Here is a 27,406-nt window from a genome sequence, read left to right as displayed (position 1 = left end):
GGAGATGCACTTCGCTTGGCTTACAGGTATCTTGCCATTCTTCTCGTGCCACATCTGACTGAGAACACTATGTATCTCCACCATGCTAATGTAAATAACCACATAACATAGAGCTGTATCCCCCATACTAGAAAGATTTAACTTCGTAGATATCAGAACTCTTAGTTCCTAAGAAGTGTTACTACGGTATTCCTCAGCTCATTTTACTCTTGCCCAATACCTCTCCCAATTACTATCTTTATCTCAAATTCCTCATGCCCCATATTGGGCGCCTAAAAGGACTGTGGTGGGTTGGCCCTGGCTAGAAGCCAGATGCCCACCTAAGCCACTCTATCATTCACCTCCTCATCTGGACAGGGAAGAGAGAATACAACAAAAGGCTTGTGGGATGAGATAAGGACAGGGAGAGATGACTCAGCAATTAACATCATGGGCAAAACAGACTCAGCCTGAGGAAATTAGTTGCATTTGTTACAATCAAATCAAAGAAGCATAATAAGAAATAAAAACAAATCTTAAAAACACCTTCCCACCACCTCTCTTTTATTTCCAGGTTTAACTATACTTCCAATTTTTCTCTATCTCCTTCCCCTGGCGGTGCAGGGGAACAAGGAAAGAGGGCTGCAGTCAGTTCAGCACATGTTGTTTCTGCCAATTCTTCCTCCTCAGGGAGAGGACTCCTCACACCCTTTCCCTGCTCTAGTGTGGGTCCCTTCCATGGGCTGCAGTCCTTCAGGAACAAACTGCTCCAGCATGGATTACCTAAGGAGTCACAAGTCCTGCCAGCATGGGCTCTTCACAGAGTCAGAGATTTTGTCGTGGGCCTGCTCCAGCATGGGTTTCCCATGAGGTCACAGCCTCCTTTGGTCAACCTCCTTCTCCAGCGTGGGTCTCTCCATGGGCTGCAGGTGAATATATGCCCTACTGTGGACCTCCACAGTCTGCAGGGGGATAGCCTGCTTCACCATGGTGTTTACCACAGGCTGCAGGGGAATCTCTGTTCTGGCACCTGAAGTACCTCTTCCTCCTCCTTCTTCACTGAGCTGGGGGTCTGCAGAGTTGTTCCTCTCACATATTCTCCTTTCTCTCTCCAGCTGCAGGTGTGTAGGTTTTTTCCCAGTTCTTAACTGTGTTATCCCAGAGGCACTACCACCAGCACTGATGGGCTTGTCCTTGGTCGTCGACAGGTCCATCTTGGAGCTGCCTGGCATTGCCTCTATCAGACACAGGAAAAGCTTCTAGCAGCTTCTCACAGAAGCCACCCCTGCAGCTGTCCTGCTAACAAAACCTTTCCACACAAACCCAATACACTGATGTCCACCTGAGATTTTTAGGGGGCTTTTAAAAACACAACTTGCTTCCTACTGCCTACCACTCCCCTGTCTCAGCCCTTTTCTCAATGTTGCTTTTGTGGATTATCAAGGATTTCCCAGTTGATGTAGACAGGTGTCATGGTTTAACCCCAGCCAGCAGTCGCTCACTCATTTTCCCACCAGCAGGACTGGGGAGAGAATTGTAAGAATATAAGCTGGAAAACTCATGCATTGAGATAAAGACAGTTTAACAGAGAAAGCCAAATCCACGCACAAACAAGAAAAGCAAAACAAAGAATTAATTTACTGCTTCCCTCTGACGGGCAGGTGTTCAGCCATCTCCAGGAGACCAGGGCCCCATCATACGTAATAATTACTCAGGAAGACAAACACCATCACTCCAAACATACTCTTTCCTTCCTTCTTCCTCCCAGCTTTATATCCTGGGCATGATGTCATATGGTCTGGAATATCCCTTTGGTCAGTTTGGGTCATGTGTTCTCACTGTGTCTCCTCCCAATTTCCCATGCACCCCAAACTTCCTCACCAGTGTAGCAGTGGCAAAAGTAGAAAAGGTTTTGTCTCTGTGTGAGCCCTGCTCAGCACTAACATCTCTTATGATTTCATCACTATGTTCAGCACAAATCCAAAACATAGCCCCATACTAGCCACTGTGAAGAAAATTAACTCTACCCCAGCCAAAACCAGCACAACAGGGTATTGTAGTATGTGGTTGATCAGAGAATGCAAAGAGCCCATTAGCTGTAAATGCAGGTGAGGGAAGAGCGCTCAGTAGATCCTGATGGGTCTTTGAGCTATGAGGTTCTCCAGAGGCACGGGTGTCACTGAAGAGAGCAATGAGAGGAGAGCCGCAGAAACTTTGCAGTCGTCTGGAAAAAAACTGCGGAAGTTTTCAGCGAGTAGGAAACTGAGGAAAACCTATTGGATATCACACAAAGAAGGGGCAAGTCAGTGCACTGCTGAAAGGCAGTGGAAAAGTCGATGCCTCGGGTCAGGAAAGCCAAGTCCAAGACTTGAGGAAACAGATTGTGTGTTTCAAACTGGTTTTGAACCTAATAAATACTAATTTTGGTTCAAGGAAAAGACTTAGATTCCAAGTTGGTTCATATTTAATTGGATCGATTCACACGTTTATAACTTCAATAATTTGAAGGTACATGATTTATAAATATCAGATGAAATCTAGCATACTTATTTCTTTTTAATAATATCAGCCAAGTTTATTGGCTCTTATATATAGTCTGTATCTCAGATGTATGCATAAAATTGTCTTTCTTTTGTAGATTAATATAATTACAAAATATTACAGATGTTTCATCCTAATATAAATTATATCATGATGGTCAAGATATTACTGTAATCTACACACACTGAACAGTGAAAGGGGTACGCACAGCTTTTTATCAAAACTAGACAAGTTCCAAAGACCTATGGAACCCTTTGCCCTCAGGTGAGTTGGCATAGACTATAACACATTTTGGAGTCTGGGGGAATGTTTAACATACGTGAAAAGTTATGCTTTCATTTCTGTTAATGCCAAAGCTCAAAACATGTGTTTCAAATTCTGCAAGTGTACCAGGTACTTGGAGATCACAGCCTACTGTTTTGGTCTGCCTTTTCAGATATCTTCTGCATTTGCCAATAATGCAGTTGGATCACAAATAGAAAAACACAAGCAGAAAAGTGGAAAAAAACATCACTTGCCATTTTAGAGACCTGGCTGAAGTACATTATAAGTATAAATGCTGGGAGAATATCATTTAGTGTTACATTGTGAGTGACTTCTTAACCATTCAGAGCAGCATTCCTGGTGGCAAACCGCTGTTAAATAGCATTTTCCTGAGCATCACTAGGATATGCAATTAATGTTGTTTGCTAGGCATCATTCCTCGACTTTGGGTAGTGGGCAGAAGACCCTAATATGCAGTTAGAAAAAATACCTTGTCAGTGTTTTTCCCTTGGCACATACACAGAAATTCAACCAGTGGCTCTGGAGGAATCTCAGGTCTGCCACATAGGTGGTCTGCTGCCTGCTAGAGAAGTCTGGATACCTTTATACTCGGGACATAATTTTTCTGTCACACTACACTCGCTGCTCAGAATTTTCAAACTCACACTTTAAATCAAGCCTGAGGTTTCTCCAACACATAGTTTGAAAAAATCCTGAGGAATTATTTTTAGCACTACCGTAGAAAGGGTCAGAGGATCCCCACAGAGGTGAGAGTTAGTCTATGTATAGTTATGGCAGCTACCTGATTCCTAGGTGGCTACAGGCAACACATTGGCTGTATATTCTGACAGAAAGTCTCATTTCTTCCAGTCTAAACTGTGCTTCACTCATTACAGAGCTAAATGCTGTGCTTTTGCTAAGAAAGTAGAACAAAAAAGAAATCTTTAAACGGTGAGCAGGACTGAATCTCAAACCAGGATACTCAGGTTACAAAGTACACATGTGTGGACAAGTGTGTGTGTAAATGTGTCTGCACACACTCTGACATGTGTGCATGCGTATGGGCAAATATGTGTACTGTGCACTAAAAAGATGTAGTGTCTGGGGTACACGGAAACAAACCTTTTTACTTAACCCAAAAAGTAGCAATTAAACAGCAACAAAATAATAGCATAGCCCAAATGCAGTCTGGTCTGGAGAAGAACCAACCAGGATCCTGGTTGGCATAGAGAATAAATTAACTCTGTGAAAAATAAACAAAATTCTTATTATTCCCTCCTGAAAAAATGCAATCCTTGGCTCAGCATCTCTGTCCTTGAATCTTGTGAAAGTGACTTCAGCAGATTCAGCTTACCAAACTTAGAAGTCAGCATTGTCTATGATGATTGTTAGAAAATATCAATGTTCTAAGGAAGTCTATTTATATTCTGTAAGAACCTGAAATATCTGTAGTGCCAAAACTACTGATGATTGTCTAATTATGCATAAAACAGATTTTGTTAACTGAAAAAATTAAGAGTAGAAGACATCTCAATTCAATAAAACTGACTCATTGCATTTGACAATGCCATTGTCCCTTAGGACAGTTATTGAACTATTTTTTAAGTTAGACAACTATATAGAGCAAAAGTTCAGTTTTATTCTACTTCCTCTGGTCTCTCCAAGTGTTTCTGTCAGCTTTTAAAGGTGTTATTCACATTACACCAGATCAGTTGCTCAAGACTTGCATCATGATGTAGGTACAGACTGCATTTACATTATATGTTAAGCTTGAAACAAAAGAAAGTTGCATCTAATTGGAGGTGAAGTAATCCAGAGCTACCAGAATTGTGGCAGTGGCAGTGTTTCAACAAAGCCACACTCAAATATAACCCAGAAAGGAAGAGATGCACACAGAGAGAAAGAGTTCCAGCATGGAAAATTATACATACAACTTCCTTTTGGGGGGAAGAGAGGCAGGCACTGATCTCTTCTTTGTGGTGACTAGTGACAGGACCTGAAGGAATGGCCTGAAGTTGCATAAGGGGAGATTTAGTTTGGATATTAGAAAAAGATTCTTTACCCAGAGGGCGGTTGGGTACTGGAACAGGCTCCCCAGGGAAGTGGTCACAGCAACAAGCCTGACAGAGTTCAAGAAGCGTTTGGATGATACACTCAGGCAAATGGTGTGACTCTGGGGATGGTCCTGTACAGGGCTAAGGGTTGGACTTGATCATCCTTGTGGGTCTCTTCCAACTCAACATATTCTGTGATTCTGTGATTCTGTGATCTTTCATTAACCTCAAGGAAGGTTAATTTACTGTGAATAGTGCCATAAGTCTGATTTCAGTTGGATGGCTTAATCATTATTTGAAGGAAAAGAAAAAGTACCTAGCACTAAAATTCACGTCTAAAACAAGTCTGTATTGAAGGATCCCCAAGAAAGGAAGATCAACCAAAGAGAAATATCCAGGTGGAAAGCTACTTTTCCCAAATCTGTCGCCACAGCATCTAGAAAAGGAACAGGAAAGAGCACTCTCAGAAGCAGCTGATCAACAAAATGCTCAGAAACATATTGCTCTGGTTCCACTTTGTTGTTACAGATTAATTAGATCCACAGTAGATAGCAAAATGAGTAGAGCATTAAAGTACAATAAACTGGTCATACACAGAAGCTGAGGTTGCCTTCCTGCTTCTGGGCCTCTATTCCAGAATATGTAGGTGGATAGCATTTCTGTCTCCTCCTATTTTAGGTAATATCTTCACAAAACCAAGACATGACGCTGATACAATTCACAGAATTTCATAAATGTTTCCCCAGGAGAAGCCATCTGATGGCCAGTATTTTTAGGAATATGCCTTCTTTAGTCCAGGATTGTTCAGGTGACTCAAGAGAATATAAAAGCAATGCATACTAAGCAATGGATATTTTGTTTGAATTACTAAGATTTCTCTGGAGTTTTATACCCTCCCAAAAGAAGGTGCAAAATCCCATTTGAGTAGAACTAATCTCATAAATCATAATATAACATCCAGTGGAAATAAACAAATGACTTTAAGGACCAAGTATTCAGATTTAATTCAAAAGGCAGGTCTGTAAAAATGAATCACAGCTAAAGTACCTGCCAATTTGCATTTGCATATATGCAGATTGAGAAATGAAATTTAAAAAGCAGGTATTCTACGGAAAAAACCCACATTATTGTGTATACTAGTTAAACGCACGATGGTGCTTATTTTATTTTCTAGTTTATCACATAGAAAGACAGCACATAGCTTATCAATTTCAGTATTAAAGGCTCTTGTTCATGATTTTTAGAAAGGTAGGGATCAAACATATATGAGCTTGGATTTAACTGTTTGTGTCAGATACTCATGATTTTTTTAGGCACATTTTTCCTATAGCATTCAAAAACATAGTCACTATCCAGTGAAATTACAGCATGAAAACCCTCATAGATTGTACAAGAGAAAGATGTCTAACAATGTATTTTGATAGTCTCGTTCAGTTAAAGGCTCTGATTAAAAGAAATCCTTTAATGATGACAGAAGTGCATATTCAGGCCCATTAGCTTTGTCCATCAAGTAGCATTATACTTAGTGCTAAGTGTCAGCATAACTGAACTGTGGAAAAAAAAAGAGATTATGTTATTAAGAAATTGCTTTATTTGAAAATATTAATCACTTAAAAATCCTCTATGTGGATATTTTTCTAAATGTGGACTTGTGCAAGGTTCTCAGGTAATCACAAGTAAGCATATGTTAAAAATCCTCAGCTTTTGTCAATTCAATATGCTGCTAAAAAAACTAGCTGCAGAGCCTTGGCTCTTAACTAAGGTGCTAAAACTTTTGCTGTGCACTTTGTGTCCCTGACCTGATATGTCAACTAAGAGGGCAGATGACACATAAACTGGGATCAGCCCCAGACTCGGGTTGCTGCGGTCCCACATACTTGGATGCATTGCCCCAGAGCTCTGGTTAGCGTGTGATACAAACCCTCCCAGTCTCAAGAGCCTGATTCACAGAGGTTATGAGATTTTAAAGGCACTCAAGTATTCCTAGCTGCAAATCAAAGCGATGCTTAACAAACAGAACTGCATTGAAGCAGCACATATTTTATTTCTGAGACTAAAATTTGGGCTTCAGATCATCTTATTTTGTCTTTAAAGTTATCTTTATTAGTGAAAAAAATTTGGAACCTATTTATTTATTTGATGCAGGTCTGAACATTAAAGCAACATTGACTGAATAATTATAAACTGCAGAACTGTACTCCCATAGGTCTCATGCTACCAAGGTTTCTTTACACCACACACGTATGATAACTTGCATTCCATGTGCTATATCAGGACTAACTCACTGACATTATGTATTTTTTTAATTAGTATAATTTTGTGGAAAGAAATGTTGAAGAAAATCTGCAGGGTTGTATTTCACCTTGAAATTATAGAATGTCTTGGCTACAAGTACAGCAACACGTGGATTGCACTATCAGTGAGTTGCCGCTGGAGTCTTCAACTTGAATAAAGGAACAGAGAAGCTGCATTACTTTCAAAAGATTGAGCACATCCATGCTACACACAGGTATAAGGGTGTGACAGGAATTCATACAAAAAATAGAAGTTAAAATTTCCTTCTAAGTCAGGAAAGTATAATTATTTCTGTTTCCAATATCTTGAGTTTTAAAGATAAAATAAAAACCTATTCTATTTATAATATTTTTAAAAAGAAGGAAAAGAAAGGAGAAAGAAGGAAAAGGCAGGGGAAAGAAAAAAAAATGACAGCAGTGACAGAATAGCCAGATGATATAGTTATTTCCTTTGTGGAAGAACTGTGGTTTAGATTTCCCTTTGGACACATCTTCTTAAAACATCATTTTCACAAACTGCAAGGAGAACACTGACCCCCAAAAAAGTGCTTTGAAAGTACCTCTGTTTAGTGTGAAATACTTACATTTATGTTCATAAAAATTTTGCCTCTCTTTTTGATACAATGCCCAAAAAAGTTCCCCAAAAACAAAGCAAGGTTGCTGTAATTTAATTTTTTTTCCAATGACTCCTAGCAGAGCTTTTTTCCCCACCAGCTATACACTGTCTTGAGTTTGTCAGTTCTCCAGAGCACTGGTCTTAAGTGCATTATTTCCTTTCCTCAAAAAGATAGACCTTAAAACTAGTGTAAAGAGAAGAGGTACCATTTAGAAAATAAACAGCTTTAAACAGTTAAAGCTTATGTGGTAACAATTACCTTGTTTGAATAAGTTAAAATGTAGCTCTTTGCTCAGCGCCAGGTAGTGACAGGTGAGGATTGCATTTCTTAACCTGTTGACGTGAACAGCTTGCACAGCATGTATATGTAGCTGTAGAGTTTTGAATTTCTCAGAGAAATATCTCAATTGCTTCTTCACATATGGAAGCTCCTTCTCCTCCCAGTAGCTCATGGGACCGGGCCAAGCCAAGCCAAACACACCTAGATGGCTTTTACAGTGTCATCTGCAGCTTTGTCACATATTTAGTAAGTCACGACCATTGTCGTTCTTTTAACAAAGTGGATGACGTAGACCCCCATACTAACACAGTCTTATTTTCTTTCCTTATCCTCATCTACCCAGGCTTCAGTCCCAAACTACCTGCTGGGACTGTCAACACTGCTTCTCAGTATCAAGATTCTGCATCTAAAGAGCATCTATATTTGCTGCAATTAAATGTATTTCAGATGTTCAAGTGTGCTGTGGTTACCCTGTAACATAAACATACTGGACTATGGAGAGATTTAACTTTTCTGAGTCACTGTCATCTTGCCACTCATTTCATTTTAAAAAATAACAGTAGTCACATGGATGAGTGGATCCAAGTTTAACTGGATTCCTTGGGGAACACTGAAAAAGCACATCAAGAATGAAATTTCAGTGACACAGACCAAAGGTTGATAAATATTTTCAGCATGCTGGGTGCATTGGGGAAAAGAAGAAAAAACAACAGCAGCTTTTGTATCCTTGACCCTTTGCCTACTGTGCATTTTGGACAATCATATGCACGCAATCAGGGCCTAATGAGAGCCTGTGTGACTTGCCAAAGCTAAAGTTTGACCTCAATCAAAAAGTGATTTCTGCAGAGATGGAGGAGCATTAGGAAAAATGTATTTCAATTTCTCATCAGGCCAATGTTGGCCAAGCTGAGGAAGTAATCTTGCCCCTGTAGAATTAATATTTTATTAAAGAAACCCTGTGCTGAAGTTCTGAATTACGCAACCAAGCACTGTGCCAGACAAGCTTTCAGTGGCACAGTCACATCAGATTCTTCCCCACTATAGTAGGGGATACTGCAGCTGGTTACATCTGCACTAATCTGCCTCTATAGTTGATTTTTGGCTGAATTCCAGGGAATATTCTATAAGCTTTATAACAGTTTGGTAGGTTAGGGGGGTTTTTAAGGGGGGGAAAAAAAGGCCCAAGACATCTTCATATTCAACTGTCTAAATGTATCACGTGACTCAAAACTTCTCAGTGTTTCATAAGCTCCAAGTATTTCGTAGTGCATTCTCCACATATAATTTAGATATACTATTTCAGTTGGAAATGTACTCCTGCCCTTGTACAAGCATCATTCTGCAGAAGATACTAAACATTCATCTCATTACTGCAATATTGGAAATAAAATAACACACCTAATACAATTGCTACCAGCTACATTAACAAGATTGCAAGGAGATAGTTGGAATGGGAGCAAACAATACTGCATTTTTCTTCACAGATGCCTGCCTGCTTCTGTTGAAAACTCTTCAGCTTAAGAGCTGGAAATAACTTTTCAGGTGCACAGTCAGATTGCAGATTTCAACTTCTGTGCTCCACTTCTGTCCACCAAGAAAGCCAGCCTGTGCTACAGAAATGAGAACAAGATGTTTATGGCATGAACTCAGTTAACTTGTGTAGTGCTGAGACATAGTGTACATTCAGGGGTTGGGCACCATTAACAGTAATGAAAGGCTAGGATGTACATCCACAAGTTTTTACAGATGATGCATGAATGGATATGTATCATACTTCCTAAGGGCACTAAATCAGCAAAACAGCAAACCCAAAATTAAACAGCTTTAGCTAGAACACAATACATAGAATGACTTGGTTTTTGGTCAAATGGGTTTGTGTGAAGGAAATCACAACCCCAGACAATACATATGTGGAATGAATATAAAGATAAGCAAAACAAAGAGCTCTGCTTGTGATGAAATTTTACATTTATTGTTTGCAGTATTTGCAGCCTGATGGGATTTGCATTTTTCTTTATTTCCTCCTTTTTAGAGGGGAAGGATGGGTATAAAAGCCCAGAGGAAAATAACCAAAAAAAAGAGAAAAAAAATCATAAAAGCATTTGGAGGGGAAAATATGGCACTCAAACATAGCATGCCCAACAAAAGAAATACCATGCAGTGTAGTCATATATCAGCATTAAGTGATTCAAGAGTGCCCCTCCTGACTGTTACTGTCACACTGCTGTAACAATGGACTGGCATGAGTGGAGAGGAGAATATACTTCAGTTTTCTATTCCTTTTTAGTGGGCCATTAGTCTGTCTTCAGTTACAGATGTGCAATACTGTAGTTCCTCTGTGGGGCCTTGGGTTGCATAGACACCTGTAAATAATATTTCTGTTGAGGCAGCTAAACTATTTTTAAAAAAACAACACCAGTAGTTTTCTTATATTTTATGGTTAAAAAAATGCTTGAAATCAAAATACAGAAAGAAATTCAATTTATTTCTGATATGAGGAACCATGTTTGCCAGCAGGTGCTTCAAGAGGTACCCTGATGTCCCCCAGCCCTTGGTCACTCACATTTGAACTGCCACTTTTCCTCCACAGGAGCAGCTCTGCCTCTCCCAGAGAAGGAGAGGGGGCAGGGCTGTGGGTCTGCAGCTGCCTCTGTGTGTACTTCAGCCACCACCTCACTATGGACCTGATGCAGTGGCTAAGAAGGAGGTCAGGGAAAGAGGATCATTTCAGTACTGCAGTTATCTCCAGAAAGGTTGATCTCTCACATGCTACTGTGGGTAGATCTGTAGGTAAATCTGGAAAACAGGGGATGCAATCAGGATCCCTGTTCACCCAGGCTGTTTCTTTGATCCTGACATGGACAATACTGATCTGCCTACCAAGTATCTGTTTTACTTTTGAAGCCTTAGCAACTAACTTGGGGGGCAGATTTTACTAGGGCTCAGTCTTGTACAAATTAGACAATATACTCTATAATGTGTAGACACTTTTGTCATTCTCATCCCATCACCACAGAGCTAGCAAAGTTTGGCTTATTCAAAAATTTCCCTAAGGTCTGACTTTATTGAGAATTTTGTTGCTGTACCCAGCTACAATGCGTCTAATTCAAGCTTGTTTATTACAGTATTTCTCAATATGACCTCTCCATTCCAGTTACCCCAGCACAAACTGTGATGACCCACAAACAAAGAATTCATTCTCCCACCTTAGCTTACATACCTGTTGGTGCTAGTTGGCATGGTTTGGTAGCAGTACAAAATTTAATGGAGATTTTAACATAAAGAAAAGATGAGTCAATATCAATATGCTTTTCTAAATCATTGCAGACATTATTAATTTATTAGATAACGCCTCTCTCAGAGAAAATTTTATGCAAAAGGTGTATGTAAGCTTTTTACATAGGTTGCTAGTGGCATTTCTGTGGCTTCATCAAAAGAATGCATTAAGACTGCAATATAATGTATCCTACCTCGTTTTCACTGGAATATCTGTAGGGAGAAGACTGTGATTTTCTCAGTTCTTTTAATGGAACTAAAATCCATTGCTTCCAAATGGAAAAACCTTATCATCTTCATTTCCCCTGTGATAGCTATTTTATGTAACAGAAGGGAAGTAGCAGCAGCAGCAGTAGTAGTAGTACAACTGTTAATAAATGAAAAAAAATTGCCACTGTTCTACGGATAATTTTCTACCCTGGAGGACAACAAAGAAGAAGAGTGGGAGAGGAGTTTCAAACATATGTACGTTTATTTCCATACTTTGGGCATAGCTGAACCCTGGAATTTTGCATATATGGTTCTGTACAACTGGGAGAGCTGTGCATCATCACAGGCAGCTGAATTTACTAACGTTACTTTGAAGGGGTTAACATTTGTGCTCTGAGAAAGATTCTCCAGTTCCATTAATTAAAAGGGGTTTTGTAAGCAAGTAACTATTGTTTTAAAATGCCAGATTACCCTTGCAGTCTACAAGGAGATAAGATAGTCATAGACCAGAGCTAGTTTTCATTTTCATTTCCTCATTTTATTAAATTTGAAACAGTGAAAGTGGGCTGCAGTGATTAGTACAAACAGGAGAGCCACACTTAAAAGCTGTTAGGGTTTTTGTGTATCTGTTTAAGCTCCCCAGGCTAAGAAACAAGTCTATCCTTGCATGTTTACAATGCCTGCTAAGCATAACTGACACGGATTTCCAGACCCAACTCTAAGGGCAGAGCTCTTGTCCAAGCCTTGGACAACTTACGTCAAATTTTTATAATCCGCTCTGCTCTGCTATCAACAGCCATAAAAGGGTCCCCCTTGAGATAATTCAAAATGCTGCTGCTAAACTTTTCTTTCCTACTCATGGCTATGTGCTACCTTCGTGTAAGCCCTTCCCCTTTTTCACCATATGCAGCACAAATTTCTTGGTCTTATCTTCAAAGCCCATCACAATTTTGCCCCATCTTACCTCTCCTGCTAGGTCCCAAATAGAGGTTAACTCCCACCTCGCTTCACAACACTCTCCTTTGTGCTCTGTCCCACTCACAAGCCCTCACCAGCAAAGTTTCAAATCAAATGCACCTCCTGCACCTTTACTCTCCCAGGCCTGCAGCTCACAGCCCAACAAACAAAACAGGACTGAGCCTTATTTATCAGTCCTGGCTACTGGTTGCAGGGCTCCTCCAAAACAGTGATGCCATGCTCTAGACCACGCTCTAGAATGCTGCCCAGGTGTTGCAAGTTTTACTTCTTATCATAGAGTCATAGAATCAGCTGGGTTGGAAGGGACCTCCAAGATCATCAAGTCCAACCCTTGATCCGCTACTACTGCGGTTGCTAGACCATGGTGCTAAGTGCCACATCCAGTCTCTTCTTAAAAACCTCCAGGGACAGAGAACTACTTCCCTGGGCAGCCCATTCCAATGTCTGATTACCCTCTCTTTAAAGAAATTCTTTCTAATATCTAACCTAAACCTCCCCTGGCACAATTTGAGACCATGCCCTCTTGTCTTGTTGATAGTTGCCTGGGAAAAGAGACCAACCCCCACCTGGCTACAACCTCCTTTCAGTTAGTTCTAGAGAGTGATGAGGTCTCCCCTGAGCCTCCTCTTCTCCAGGCTGAACAGCCTCAGCTCCCTCAGCCTCTTCTCATAGGACTTGTGTCTGAGTCCCTTCACCAGCCTTCTTCCAGCAGCAGAGCTGATTTCCACTTCTTGAAATGCTTGTGCAACTGCATCCTCATGTTCGGTAGGTAACAGGATCTCAAGCAACATTGGTAATATCAGGTCAGCTTTATTATAGTGCAATGAGGCTCGGGGATTTAGAGATTAGTATGCAGAAGAATTTATTCTCTTACTTTTCTGTCATTTAGGCCAGAGTGTAACCTCGGTTATCCAGGGAGATTTCCCAACCTGTACATTTATTATTGTTTGGCATCAGGCTCAGCAGTCTGATCCTTAGCTGTCAGAGATCCCTCATCTGTATCACTTTTTCCATTGCCGGGCAGGACAGTTGACTTGTGCACAACATGCAGCTTGTAAAATACAAGCACATTACTTCACACTGTGCATGTGCTCCTGAGCAAACTCCCAGCAAGATACCACATACAGTGTTTGCAGAAAATTGTTGACACTTCCCCTAAATGTTCTGGCTGCTAGTGTGGGCTTGCATATCTATCCACCTAATACTCAGGCTTGACAGTAATGTGAATTCAGCATGTCAGGGGAGGTGGTACTTAGAGATACTGGCACGAGCAAGGCAGGTGGAGCCTAGGAGGCTTTTACATTGCCAACAGCAGCTGCCCTTTTTATGCAGTCTCTCCCTTCCCCCCCCCCTTTTTTTTTTTGTATGTGGTGTGTGTGTATACACTGAAGATTTGCTTCATTGCAAATGCTTCCAAGTAACACTTCTGTCTACAATCCAATTGACTTGTATAAGAGTTGGCCATTGGCATTTCAAACCTGATTACAATTTTAATCAGATTCACAAGTACTCAGTCAGCCAGTTCAGTGGGCTATCTAAAGCTTCAATAGGGAGACATCTTGCTAGCCACATCAATCAGTCAAACAGAAGCAGGATGCTAATTCTAGATGGCAATATTCCACCTGAGCTTGCATTGTTCAGGATTAAAACTGAGATGAAATTAATAAGCAAAAATTGAACTCATTTATGTATCTTTTCATTATAACAACAATAATTTCACTTTCAGGTTTCCTATGCATATTATTCATACACGACAGATAATTTGGGCAAGGCAAGAACCATGTCTGGCACTAAAGCTATGTGAAAAAATAGCTCTTCTTTTTGAGCTCCTTTATGTGACTAAATAGAAGCAAGTGTTCTATTAATTCACTTCCTGCTTGTATTTGTTATGTATTTGTGGGGAAGGACACATGCAGGTTCAGTGATTAAGAAAAGGAAAAACTTACCAATGCTGTCTACAGTTATTAAGTCTCCCAAATCATGATCCATCTTGTCAGAGGACTTCATGAGGGCACCTGGCTTTGCCATGGCTTTTCTTCTCTAATCTTGTTTGCTTTTTTTGTTTTTCTTCCCTGTCAACAGATATTTGCCCTGAATCTATTTGGACTATAAATGCCCAATGAGTTAAGACCTGAAATGGAAAGTCGATGCTACAAGATACCACCAAAATTAATCTCGCCAAAAGCAAACATGACACATGTCTAGTCTCAAAGTGAGAAGATTTCATTGTACATTTCTATCATTAGCACAGCTGAAACGCAGCCTTGCTGCCTCACACTTTTCCTACCAAACCCCAGAGATTCCCACTCTACTTAATGTTTTTAACACTGATACTCCTCAGCTGCACAGATGATTATTCACGCTCTCCTGGCATTCAGAGGGGGCAGATGTATACTTGAATGTGTAGCCTCGCAGAGGTACCTGAAACGAAGGACCAGTCACAAAGTTGTATCTTGCTGGCCACATTTTTTAAGTTGAACAGCTAAATGCATCTTGATTTCTGGGCTGGTATTTTCAACAGCACTTCTGTACTACTGAATGCCTACATAACTCCAGGAGGCTGGTTTTGTCCACCCTTGAAGTTCACAACTGAGCCTGTAAGCTCCACAGTGAGCTATTCTGCTTTCTATGCTGTTCAGGAGTGCAACCATGCTTTTAAGCTGGTACAGTGAACCAAAAGGCAATTGAGTATATATGTGCTGTGTGAGTGAAGAAGATATAAGTAACTAAACACTCTTAAAGTTACCTTAAGCTTTTGCTACTAGAATGAATCAGGTTTTGCATAGAAGATGGGACCTTTCAAATACTGGGTTAGTGCAGTGGCAGACAAATCATACCAAAGAGCACAATAGTTTCCATTATACACTAATCACCACATTTAAAATTGTTATCATCAGATTATGTGGATGCATGATTCACAGCCCACTCCCTGTCTCCAAAGAATCGTTTTTTAAGCAGGCTGCCACGCGCCTACTGCACCTGATTGTTTCATCGGCACATTCCAGCTAACAAAGGCAGACGAGCCAGGGCAGAGCCCAGGACACTGATACACTTGTTCTATCCCCACAGGTGTAGCAGCCTTCTGTTTTGAAAGCTTCTGGGTGTAGGCGTTAGGGCTGCATTCTTTCTTTAATTTGTACTCGCTTCTTTTGGAGTCAGATGGAACAGCAGCCAAGTGAAGAGTGCCAAGAAGGAGCAAAAACTTGTATTCAAAAAGCCCGGCTTGGATATGGACCGTTACAGCAGATCCTGAACCCTTGTTCTCAGAGGAAGAAAGGGGAAAGAATGGAATGACATAGGACTTTTTTAACATTAAAAGCTCCTTCCTATCCTCATGTATTTTTGCTCAATGTTTCTAGCAGAAAATATATTCTATATAACATACAACAAAAGACAGTTACATGTGAAATTATATTTTATGTATAACTATTGATACAAGCCATTATTTACACAATAGTATAGGTGTACATTTCATATATTTTGTGTACAATTTTTAGAACCAACTATTATTTATATGGTACTACGATGTACATACTGTTTTATTGTTAAACAAGTAGAGGGGAGGCCACATTCTCCTCCCAGGTTACACCATCTCAGTCCAGAACAGATCCTCATACCCATCCAGTTTGACCCTCTTGCACTCTCACATGCTGATTTCCTCAGCTGTGCCAATTATAATTCAGAAGCTCCAGTCCCCAAAAGCCAACAGTCTTCTAGATTAATGTTTGGGCAAGGAGTTGAATTGTAAGCATTAAAAATTGAAGTCACTTATGTAGTTGGAAAACAGTTGTGTCAGAGGAAACATGTTACCTTCTGAAAGGATGGGACAGGTCACTCAACACCCCACACAGCCACTGCTACCTCTGCTGAGGTGGCCTGGCCCACAAGATTTCTTGTAGTGAATCTTTTGACAACGACCGGTTCACCAGGATTTTTATGGAGTTTTACTAGTTTCTTGTAGCTTAATGAACTCTGTCTGCATTGCATTGTAGATCGTAGCTGGCCATTTGGGAGATTAACTCACTGATGCTTACAAAACTTCTGTGAGCAAAGTGAGATTTTTATGAAAATTCAATATGAACAGGAACAATTTTCATGATCCCTAAAAGGTAGAATAAAATGTGCAAATCTGACATTCATAACTCCTGCTCATAGCTCAGTGCTCTGTGTTTAATTCCCCACAGATGGAGCTAGGAAGTTACCTTGCCTTTATTAAACAAAATATTCAGGAAGGTGGATTTCTTGCAGCTCCACCTGTTTTTAAAACCAGTTTCAAATAAACCAGAATTCTGCGATTTGAGGGGGGGGGGAAGTGCTCAAAAATATCTCCTTTTTTTTTCCTTTTTATTTTTTTTTTCCACCAACCCAGAGTTCTGTTATCTTATGCTTACTTTGATAAGCTACCTTCAGCTTTTCTGTCTGCACATGCAAGGCAGCAAATCCAGCCCCATTTCCAATGCAAGTTTAGACAACGTGGCTAAATTAACAGCTTGAACATTAGAAAAGAGATTAGGATAATTAATGCCAAGATGATAGAACTAGGAATGTTTTGTACTGTAGGTAGGGCCACTATTTGGGAGGCCAAAAGAGGAGTTTTACCACCAGCTTGCAACAGGTTCTGACAGTGGATCTTGAAAACTGGAATTACATTCCCCTGAAATGTTTGAGTCATACTTTCAAAAACATGTGCCACAAGCTGGTCTTCCAAAGTGGAAGCCCCTGAAATATACCTTTTCCCCATTTTAACAAGAAATGTTTCTATTCTAGAAAATTAAGCATTTCTTTGGATTACTTTGTGGGCTTAAGTTCACAGTTGGCCAAAGGAGCACAGGTTTGACACCTTAAAGAACAGAGTAGCTGCTATCTATCTAGAGCCCAGAAGCTAATTCAGGGTGGTGTTTTGGGGGAGGGTTTTGGAATTAAGAGATATTTTATTTCCTTGCTCCAGGGCCTGCTCAATGCCCTCCCTAAAGACACTGAGATCATGAAATAATTAAGAGCATATTGACCTGAAATCATTATTTACTGTCAAACTGCCAGGTTCATCGCACAAAATGCACTACATAAACCTGTACTGGGAATAAATGGCACTGGTTATACAGACCCAGTCAAATTTCAGGAAAAGATTTTCAAAGTCAAAGGGAAAGGGAGATGTTTGATCTATGTCTGTATAATTTACAATGTGCTAACACCAGTGAAATAAGATGGACAAGAATTTTAGTATTTTAAGAGATATTTTTACAAGAAACAAACACAAGCTTTGCAAAGTCCAGTTTCAGAGTTCTTCATCTCTCCTGGAGATTGTAGATTCCTAAAATCACATGAAATCACTATTCCCAGTCTCACAATAAAGCTTGATTTCTATAGAGGTGCACTGACACTTATCCTTAAGATTCTCATTGGCTTCTGGTAGTACTGAATCTCATGAGAAAAGTCAAATTTCTCCAGAAACACCTTTCAACTCCACAAATATAAGAATTTCTTTCATTAGAACCATGAGTTTGGTCATCCTCTGTTTTAAGGCAAAGTTTGCTGTTAGTATGTCTGCAACCTTTTTTGACAGATGCCAGAAAAATGGATTTTAGAAAGGATGTGAAACAGAGAAGCAAGAATGTTGAAAGATAGACACATGGTTAAACCGGTAAGTAGAAATGGCCTGATTTTGGTAAGTGCTGAGAACTCAAGGTCCTGTTAGTTCCCGTTCATATCACTGGAAATCTGATACGCTAAAAATATTTGATTTACATTTCCATAACTGTCTTACCTTGGCACCAGAAGACAGGTCACCAAAACCTTCTGTTGTAATGCCCAGCCTGAGAGGACATAAAAAGACTCATGTTCAGAGGACACAGGCTCAACACTGCCCCAAACCCTAGCCCTCCTAAAGTCCAGAGTTAGAGCTGCTCACTCTAAACTGGGATACCCAGAAGTAGTCATTTCATTTGAAAACCTAGACTTTTATTTCCCCAGTCTCTGCACCCAGGTGTGAATATTAAGTAGAAAACAAGTAAGTGACTGAAAAAGCTGTTCCCTGAATCATCAGAGCTGAAGCCACCAGAAACACTTCCAGAGTTTTTCTTCCATCTCTTCTCAGGAGAAGTTGCTGGAAAATCACTTCATCAGGGCCTTCACATCCCAAAGCAACAACATATTCGTTTGATCTGCAAACTGCTCTGTCCTCAGCAATTTGTGGCTTTCTGTGTACCCTTACACCTCCAGTTTGAATCTATCCAAAAAAATATTCCTCCCCAAAACACACATCCTTTTGTTTACTTTTACCTACCCTCCTGCCTGTTGAGCTGTACACTGCTCTATTATGTGGTCTCTGTGTTTTTCAGGCAGATTTTCCTCATCTAAGGGATCTCTCAAGTGAAGGTTATTTGAATAAATGAGGATGATATAGCCCACCCACCCTAAGCCCCCTATTTGTTTTCTGAGAGCTGGCCTTTACGAAGAGCCAAGGGCTTTTCTTTGGACTACAAAAGTCCAGAGGGATTCCTTTGCTAATATGAATAGACATACAGGCTTTCAAAGTAATAATTTAGATATACAGGCAAATAGAGCCTAGATATCTTAGAAAAACAGACTTTAGAAGGTTTCTTTTCTTGCCGCAGAACATGAGCTAACCCCAGAACTAATTTTTATGATCTCTGCGAATCTGAAACATAGTTCTGGGAATTCCCAGAGTTCCTAAGTCCAACCATACCAAATTATAACATTTTAGTTTGTGTGTGTACACAGAGAAGTTGTCTTGGGCCTTGTAGCAGTGTCTGCCCAAATGAGTACTTGCTTGAGATGCCCTAACAATCACAGCCTACTGATATTTCACTGGACAGTAATTTTGATTTCTCTATCAAACTCACTCATATCACCATGGCAAAGCTTATACTTGAAGATGTAGAATAGGGTTGTTGCTGAAAGAAACATTGACAAGGGAAGGTTTTACATATTGATAGAGTGAACAGCTACAAGCAGGATCATGCCAAGTGATGCTTAGAGGTGGGGGCTGGGAGATGGAGGGGCTCTTTTTGTACTGAAGGCACTGCTGAATATCAAATAGCAGGTATCAGAGTGACAGCTTTTGTTTTCATAGCCTATTGAAAAGTTAACGAAGTAAAGAAGATATAATCGTTCAGGTAAAGCAGGATACGAAGCAGGCCAGGGCTTGCACTAAAAATGCATAAAGTTATTTCACTAAAAGACAGAGGCACTTGCCCATGGCAGGTGCAAAACTTAGGCATTGCTCTGATTGCCTCAAGAAAGGAAAAAACCTGCAGAAAATGTTAGGACATGTTCTAAGCCTCCTCAACAGCCTTTCTTTTTTTCTTTTCCTTTTCTTTTTTTTTTTCTGGTTGAATACTTTAGGTCGTATCTTTATTGTCTGCCAGCAAAGGCTGTGGTTTTCAGGACTCCAAGCAATTGGGGAGGGAGAGCACACACAAAAATCTTGAGTTGTTTAGAGAAGTCTCTGAATCAAGAGATTTCACGACGAAGATGATATGGCAGAGCTTTAAAGTATGTGTCTACTGTAAACCAGAGAAAGGACAATATTTGAGGCTGACTCACGTCTGTCTGACTCTGCTCATGGGTTGAAGGAAAAATGTCAACCTCACCTCAGCTGCCACTTGAAAACTCTTGAGTGTTTGGTTTCCTTGGTTTCCCCTAGCTGTTAGGTGTTCAGGTCCTCCTGCTTTTGAGACATTCGTGCCCCCATTGCTCTCAGCATGTACACATATTGCCATCTCACAGCATGCCAAGGTTTACATCAGTATCCTGTCCTCCTCACCTTCCAGGGACAAGTAAGCCCCCTTGCCTGGGGAAGCCAGAGTAGGCAGTGAGCCACAGGTGGACTCTTGCCTGTGGCACAGCTGTGTCCTGGGATCCACCTGCAGCAGGGCTCTGCCAGTGGCTCTGTACCATACAGCTCCTGTATGGACTGAAGGGCCTGTCATGTTCAGGAGGACACTCTCACCCCCTGGTTTTACAAAGGAAAGGCCCAGAATTTGGGCCCACATGTCACTGTGTGATTCAGTGCTCATTCAACCCTGCAGCTGGCCAAGCCCAGCTCTTATGTGTGCTCAGCAGAGACCACAGCCACACCAGGAGGGCATTCTGTGCTCAAATCCATGACTATAAGGCAAGAGGATATGCTGGAAGCAGTGGAAGCCATGACTATAAGGCAAGAGGATATGCTGGAAGCAGTGGAAGCTCTTGCAAAGCAAAATCCTTAAGATTTGATGAATCATCAAGTGAAGAACCTCTCAAAGCTGCCAGAAAACACAGAAACAGACAAAGGAACTCTTTTGATATCAGAATAGTCAAGAGATGCCAATTTGTTCGGCCAAACCCATCACTCTGAGATAGCACATGGATATTTGTTTTCCTAGCTGCCTGCTTTTGAAATGGTTAGAGACTCCCACTAAAAGCAAGAGGTGGAGGGGATGGAGTTTAAAGGAAATTACAAATTTGGACTGGAAATTTAAGGTACTTAAAAACAAGTTCAACTTCTCACTATCATCAGGGAAAAAAAAATGGAAGCAGTCAAATTAATGCTATACCTTATTGCTCAAGCTCGGCAGTACCTGGAAGACTTAGAAGCAGGCACTGACCTGCATGCATTTTTCCAGTCCCAACCCTTGATGATATGAGTAAGAGACAGGAAAATGGAGAAAGCTTTGAAAACACAGGCTCAAAGGACAGAAGTAAATGCACAAATGAGTTGTTTTCAGCAGCAGCTGCTGCACACCGAGAACTGTAAATCTAGTGAACTTCCTTGCAAAGCCTATGGCAGAGGCACTCAGGCCAGGAAGAAAATTCCCTCTTGGATGAAGGTTGGTTTGTTTGTTTGTTTGTGAGATTGATACCCACACAAGCAAATACACACCTGTCTCTCTCCCTTCCTCCCTCATGTGCACAGTCAGGAGCAGTTTGTGTAGGAGAGGCCTTTGGTAACCTAGCTCCTCCTGTCCCAGCAGCTCCTTGCTTTCCCTGGCAGTCACTGAAGCAAATGGATCACGGAGCACTTCCCCAGAGAGAGGAATTTTGGTGCCTGCAGGTAGACCGAGCGCAGGGGAGAGGCATGGTTATTGCAGTGGTTTCCTGTTAGCCTGTCGCTCACCAGCCTTCCAGGCACACTCCTTTCCTCGTAAGGCAGGCCACAGCACACTGGATCTTTCCACATCAAACTCAAATGCTTTTTGACTTTTACCTCCCTGCCATCCTTTTCGCCTCATTTCCCAGCCCCAGTTCCTCTCCACTTCATGTGTGTGTTTTGAAATAACTCACCAATCAGTCTTCTTCTGTGAGCCAGATAAGCCATAGGGCCACAGGAGAAAGAGATCAAAAATACCACTTTTCTTTTGGAAAAGCTCTGCAGCCTTCAAGTTTGTAGCTACCAGATGGCTAGAAAGCAATTGTGGTGACTGCTTGGACTCAAGCCGTCTGTCCTAAGGCAAGGACTCTAGGTGAGAACAGTGCTTCAGTGTACTGCAAGGGCCAGCTGGTGGATGGAAAGAGCTTGGGCAACTAAAACAAGAATTGAGGAGTACAGGCTACTGTCATGTGTATTCAAGGTAATGGAGTCGCTGCATTGCTGCAGGTCTACTCTGTGTAAGATTCAGTGCTCTTAAAGACATTTCAAAACAACTTTCAGTCTACATGCAGTTTCAAACTCTAACACTTTCAGATTGAAATTTAAACAGGGTCATAAATGCAGGGAAATACAACTTTATTTGGCCAACAATATTGGAATAAGCATTAGAAACAAGAAAATACCTAAAAAATTTTGGTTGTGACTATCTTCTCAGAAGTTGATCAGCAGTATGAAAAAAGCAATAATAAACTACCAAAAAAAGATACATAATAAATAACAACATGGAAGAATACTAATTGGAATGACAGAAAAACTTTAAAATTATGGAAAGAGACTGGCTGAGAACAGGACATCAGTAAAAACACTTCTGCCAGATGAGAGACAAATGTGTCCCTAACTCTAAAGGTCTCCTATCACCTTTGTACAGAACTCTCTACAGAGTTTACGTTATAAGCATAAATAAGGCAATACGTCAGTGAGGCCTGCTCCAAGTAAGGAAGATGTGAACCCTTGCTGATAGTAGGGGATTTTTCCAGCACAAAGGAGTATAGTTTGGCAGAGAAGACATGAGAAAACACTGGACTCAGAATTACAGCATGATCCAAGATCTCAGAGCAGGATCTCTGTCCAGATTCCCAGCCTGCCTGTCCACTCAGTCACTTCAGCCAAGGATTATTTTATGTCAATAAATTCAGTCCTTTTCCAGGGAATAGGAAATTCATCCAGTGTGGATGAATTGGCTGATATATGAAAGGAACAGCTCCAGAGAAAATAATTTTAATTACACTGTAAGAGAGGCAGTGCAGGCAAACAGTGGAAACTAAAAAACTCAAGGGAAAAGGCAAAGCTGATTCCAAAAGAATAAACCCGAAAGAGAAGTGTGTATCTGATGTGTCATTGTATCTGATGTGTCATAAGTGTACTTTGCAATTCTCTGAAATGGAGGGAAAAGATGTGACATGCTAACATGTTGTTGCCTTCCTTTGGGATAAAGGGCATAACAAACATAAAGAATCTCTCGTCCTCTAGCAAAGGACTGATACCTGCAGAGACCACACTTTCTACCAAACTATAGGTTAAAAGAGAGTATCTGATCGCATTTTTAGCAGAAACTGTGATTCTAGAACTGTCTTTTTCCTTTAAGGTAGCAGCCACTTGTTGCCTATTATATAATGAAAAGGAAATTCTAAAAAAAATTTAAAAATTAAAATTCTACGTTTTAAATTTAAACAGCCATCAGATCACCGAGATCCTGGGCCAGTAGAAAGTGGCAAGTGTTCTGAGCTGTAATTGAAAGGAAAAGTAGACTTTTTCAAGCTATTGTTCAAAAGAAACTTGAGAGGACTGAATTTTCCTATGAAGAGCTGCTCTGACAAGCTTTTTATTACTGAAAAGAGCAGGTTACTCCTGAAATTTCTGCTACTTAGTGCTCAAATCTGAGTAAAGGTTTTTGCAAGAAGCCTCCTCTGCTCTGCTGAGTAAGCAATCTCAGCACTGGTTTAGCCTTGAAGCCACACTTTACTAAAGGCCCAAATCAGACTGTCATCTAAAGAGTACTGCCCTGGTTTGCCCTCTCTGACTGCTATATTGCAGAGGTTAAATGCCACCAAATGGACTAAGAGTAATATTAACAATCGTTTTGTAATTATCTTGGCAGCACATTCACTGCAATTACAAAGAAATTGCATTTAACCATGTTTTACAGGTTTAATTTTCTGTTCAATTAATGCAATTATTTTGCAACTGTTAATCTTAACTTTAGCTCAGATACTTAATACCAAGGGAGGACAAATTTTTAAAGAGCTTTATGGAGCTGATTTGTTGTGTGTATGATAATGAGATCAGGTTGTTATAAAATGAAGGAATTCTTTATTAAACAGTCAGCTTTACTGACCTTAATTGCAAGCTGCATCTCTACACGGCACCTGTACATTCTGATGTGTTGTCATAACCCTCAGAGCTATGTAAACAAGCAAGTCCTGTCGTGTTGCTGGCTGACTCCTGCAATCACAGACAGACAAAGTGATCTCCAAGGAGTCAGGTATATGTACATACATTTTAAAAAAAAATAAAGAGAGAAGAAAGAAAGTAAAGAAGGAAGGAGCAGTGGTTAAGCAACAGGGCAATTTTTTAAGAATATATATTTAATGAGGAAGAAGATGAATCATTTAAAATCTCAACAAGAATACAAGATCTCAGAAACTCAAAGGGAATACAAATGCATCTGAACAGCTAAAGTCCTGATTCCACAGTTTCCAGTTTCCACAGGTGATGGGGAATTCTGATTTCCACAGAGGTAAACCTAGCACCTCTAGGAAAAAGCCCACTTCAGCATCTATATTTTTTAATCCTGGTTTGAAACTGGGATTGTCCTGTTTTCTCGAGGCAAATTTTGAAACATGCAGTTCTCAGCAACAGTTCCTCTGGTTCATCCTCTGGTTTTTAAAAGGAAGATTTATAAGTCAATGCTGTGCTGGTAGGAGTACAAGCAGCCAGATTCCTAGCTGGCATAAATTACCATCATTCCACCACAGTATATTGTGCAACATTGATTTACACCAGCTATGAAATTAGCCCACAGTGCTCTGCTATGAAAAAAATATAACTCCCGGCAGCAGCAGGGAGGTGAAAACCTTCAAGCTAGCCTGATATTTATCTGTCTGGACCAGACAGATTTTGATCACAGTCACATTCCCCTTTCATTTATCCCATCTAGTGCTCCTTGGCTCCAGAGGTGAAATTTTCAGAAGAGACTAATATTAGACTGAACTGCTTACACAGTGGGACCAGTGTGAAGCTGAAGCTAAGTAGTTTACAAAATCTTGGCAAAGTCTACTCATTCCCAAGTTACAATATGCACCAGGCTGTTTCTGACAGAATGAGATGCACCCAGAGAAAAATAGGACTTTCAGGGAAAAGGTGGACTTTCAAGAAAGAGATTGAGTCTGGTGGTGTGTCTGTACGAGAATGATTGAATAAAAAAAAAAAATCAAGAAATTTTGTATGGTCATCTCTGCCAGAGTTTCAGTTGGACAGTTCATGGTCTCATCCTTTGAAAATTCTCGTCTGACAAACAGGTAACATCTCTCTGTGACATTTCCTTCATTCCTTGTGATATTGCCTTTGAGCTTCAGAGAAGCACAAAAGTTCATGAAATAAATATCTTGCATTTGACCATACTTTTATCTACAGCACTTATTAATCTAAAAACACCTTTTAGCAGAATTAAAATACTGAGTCAAGCATCAAAGTTCTGACTATTCTGGCTCTAATGTACGCACTGTGGTGTGTGCTTCCGTTTGATCAAACCATCTGCAGCAACAAGGAGACACAACTTGCTTGTAAGTTCAGACTTTGCTTTGAAATAGCCAAAGATTTGCCCAGAAAGGAGTCTTTTGAATCAGCCAGTGTTCTCAGACACTTGGAGAGAACTGGCAGATAAACCATTTCAAACAGTGATTATTCAAGCCCTGCAAGCAATACCTGCTCATAGCACACTTTCCTTTGCCACACCATGTGATCGGAGAGGAGTTTCCACACATCATTTTCTTATTGACGGAAATCAGAAATTATGCCTTTATCACTTTTCTCTCAGACTGTCTTGATACCTGGGGTCAAAATTCTTCAGCACATACACAAAAAGCAAACAGTGTTAGCTGTTGTTGCCCTTTTTTTTTTTTCAGAGTTTCAACTTTTTTCAGCTTTTGCTTTGTTTTTGCCCAAAAGGCAAAGCAAAATACAAAACAAAAGTTTGCTGCATGGAGACTGAGGAAGGCCTGCATGCAGCTGAGGAAGGGCGGCTTCAGCCACTTTTCCAAGCCCACGCGTTCCTGCAAGCCCTCTCGGAGCTCTGCCGCACATCTGTGCACACCTGCAAGGTGGTGTGCAGCTCGGGGAGGTGTACATGTTAATGTGAGTGCCCCCCTGTGGTACTGTACCGTCAGCTGAGGCTTAGGAAAGAAAAGCCACTTGTTACCCTGCAATAACCTGTTCTTGCAGAAAGCGTCAGGTTTCACAGCAGGTTAGCTTCCCTGTGCTGTACGAGCAAAACAATTAGAATAAGCTGTTGGAATCACCCCTGGTAAAGCCAATCTGGAAATGCCCCTAGGAGCATGGGAACGAAGTGGTGAAGCTCTTCACAGTGTTGAAGCAGTATTGAACAATGTCATTAAGGGCTGGGTTCAGCCGCAGTTGTGAGTTATTATGGTTTGTTTATTGTTAGCATTGCCTGGCCAGGCCTTTGAGGCAAAGGAGCTTAGTGTGTGAATGGCAGCATTTGAGTGAGAGTCACCACCGCCATTCACTTCTGATCCCAACAAAGCTGTACTCTTCAAAGCTGGATGACAACGCAAGAGGGCCCAAATGTGAAAACAGCTTCTAGGCAGAGGAATCATTAAAATTCCTCAATCAACTCTAATACTCTGAATTAAGCTTGGACAATCTGCTTCTCTAACTGAATGTAATGGCAGCAGAAGCAAGCCAGAATGAAGCAGCTTCAGGTGAGGTGTGCCAGGTACTTCAACACCACTTCCCTTTCCCCAGTACGGTGGGAAGCCACCACATGGTCTTCCCCAGTGGAAGGCTGCTTGAGCCCATGGGCAAAACTCCACCAGAGTCCTTCCCCCAAGGCTGACTGGAGCAGGAAGGGAGAAAACTTGAACCCTTACAAGGCCTGTGACTTTTTGCCCTTACTTCTGCCATCTGCTTTGGAAATCAAGGTACTCAGTTCCCCTCCTTTGATAAAAAGGATAACTGCTCAAGTCTGGATCAACAACCTCCCTTCCTTATCTTTCCACTCTCTTGTGTTGAGGGTGACTCTAGGTTCTTGTTCATACCTTGGGAAGCTGCAAAGGACCAATCACTCATTCTCCTTTCTCTGGGACCTCTTGGTGACCATGCTCCTAATGTCACTTGTTCAACTGCTGACTTCTTTGCTACCAATATCTCTTTAATCCATATCTCCAGTCAGGAATTCCAACAAATAGGTCAGATGTTCTCAGTCAACCATGTAATAACTCCATTTTCTCTTGGTTTGAAAATAATTTGGGGTGGGTTTTTTCCCTACATGCAGTAAAATGCAGTAAAAAAGGTGGGAGGGGTGGCAGGGGGTGGGGTTAGCCTACAGTTTTAGACAAATTAATTTTAATTCTTAATTTCAATTATTCTCTGAGAATCAGGGCTGAGACCTTGAGCTTTCACTACTCTTAACAACAGTCTGTGTGAAAACCACCCCACCTGTTTCATATCTATCTTTAGATACTGTGTCAAACTTTCAGAACCCAGGTTTGAAAATGTTGCCCATACCTATTTACTCATCCTTGT

This window comes from Manacus candei, unplaced genomic scaffold, assembly GCF_025592945.1.
Source record: "Manacus candei isolate 608988 ecotype Guabito, Panama unplaced genomic scaffold, ASM2559294v1 h1tg000008l, whole genome shotgun sequence".
NCBI classification, from domain to species: Eukaryota; Metazoa; Chordata; class Aves; order Passeriformes; family Pipridae; genus Manacus; species Manacus candei.
The sequence above is the reverse complement of the archived record's forward strand: the minus strand, read 5'-3'. Positions refer to the sequence as shown.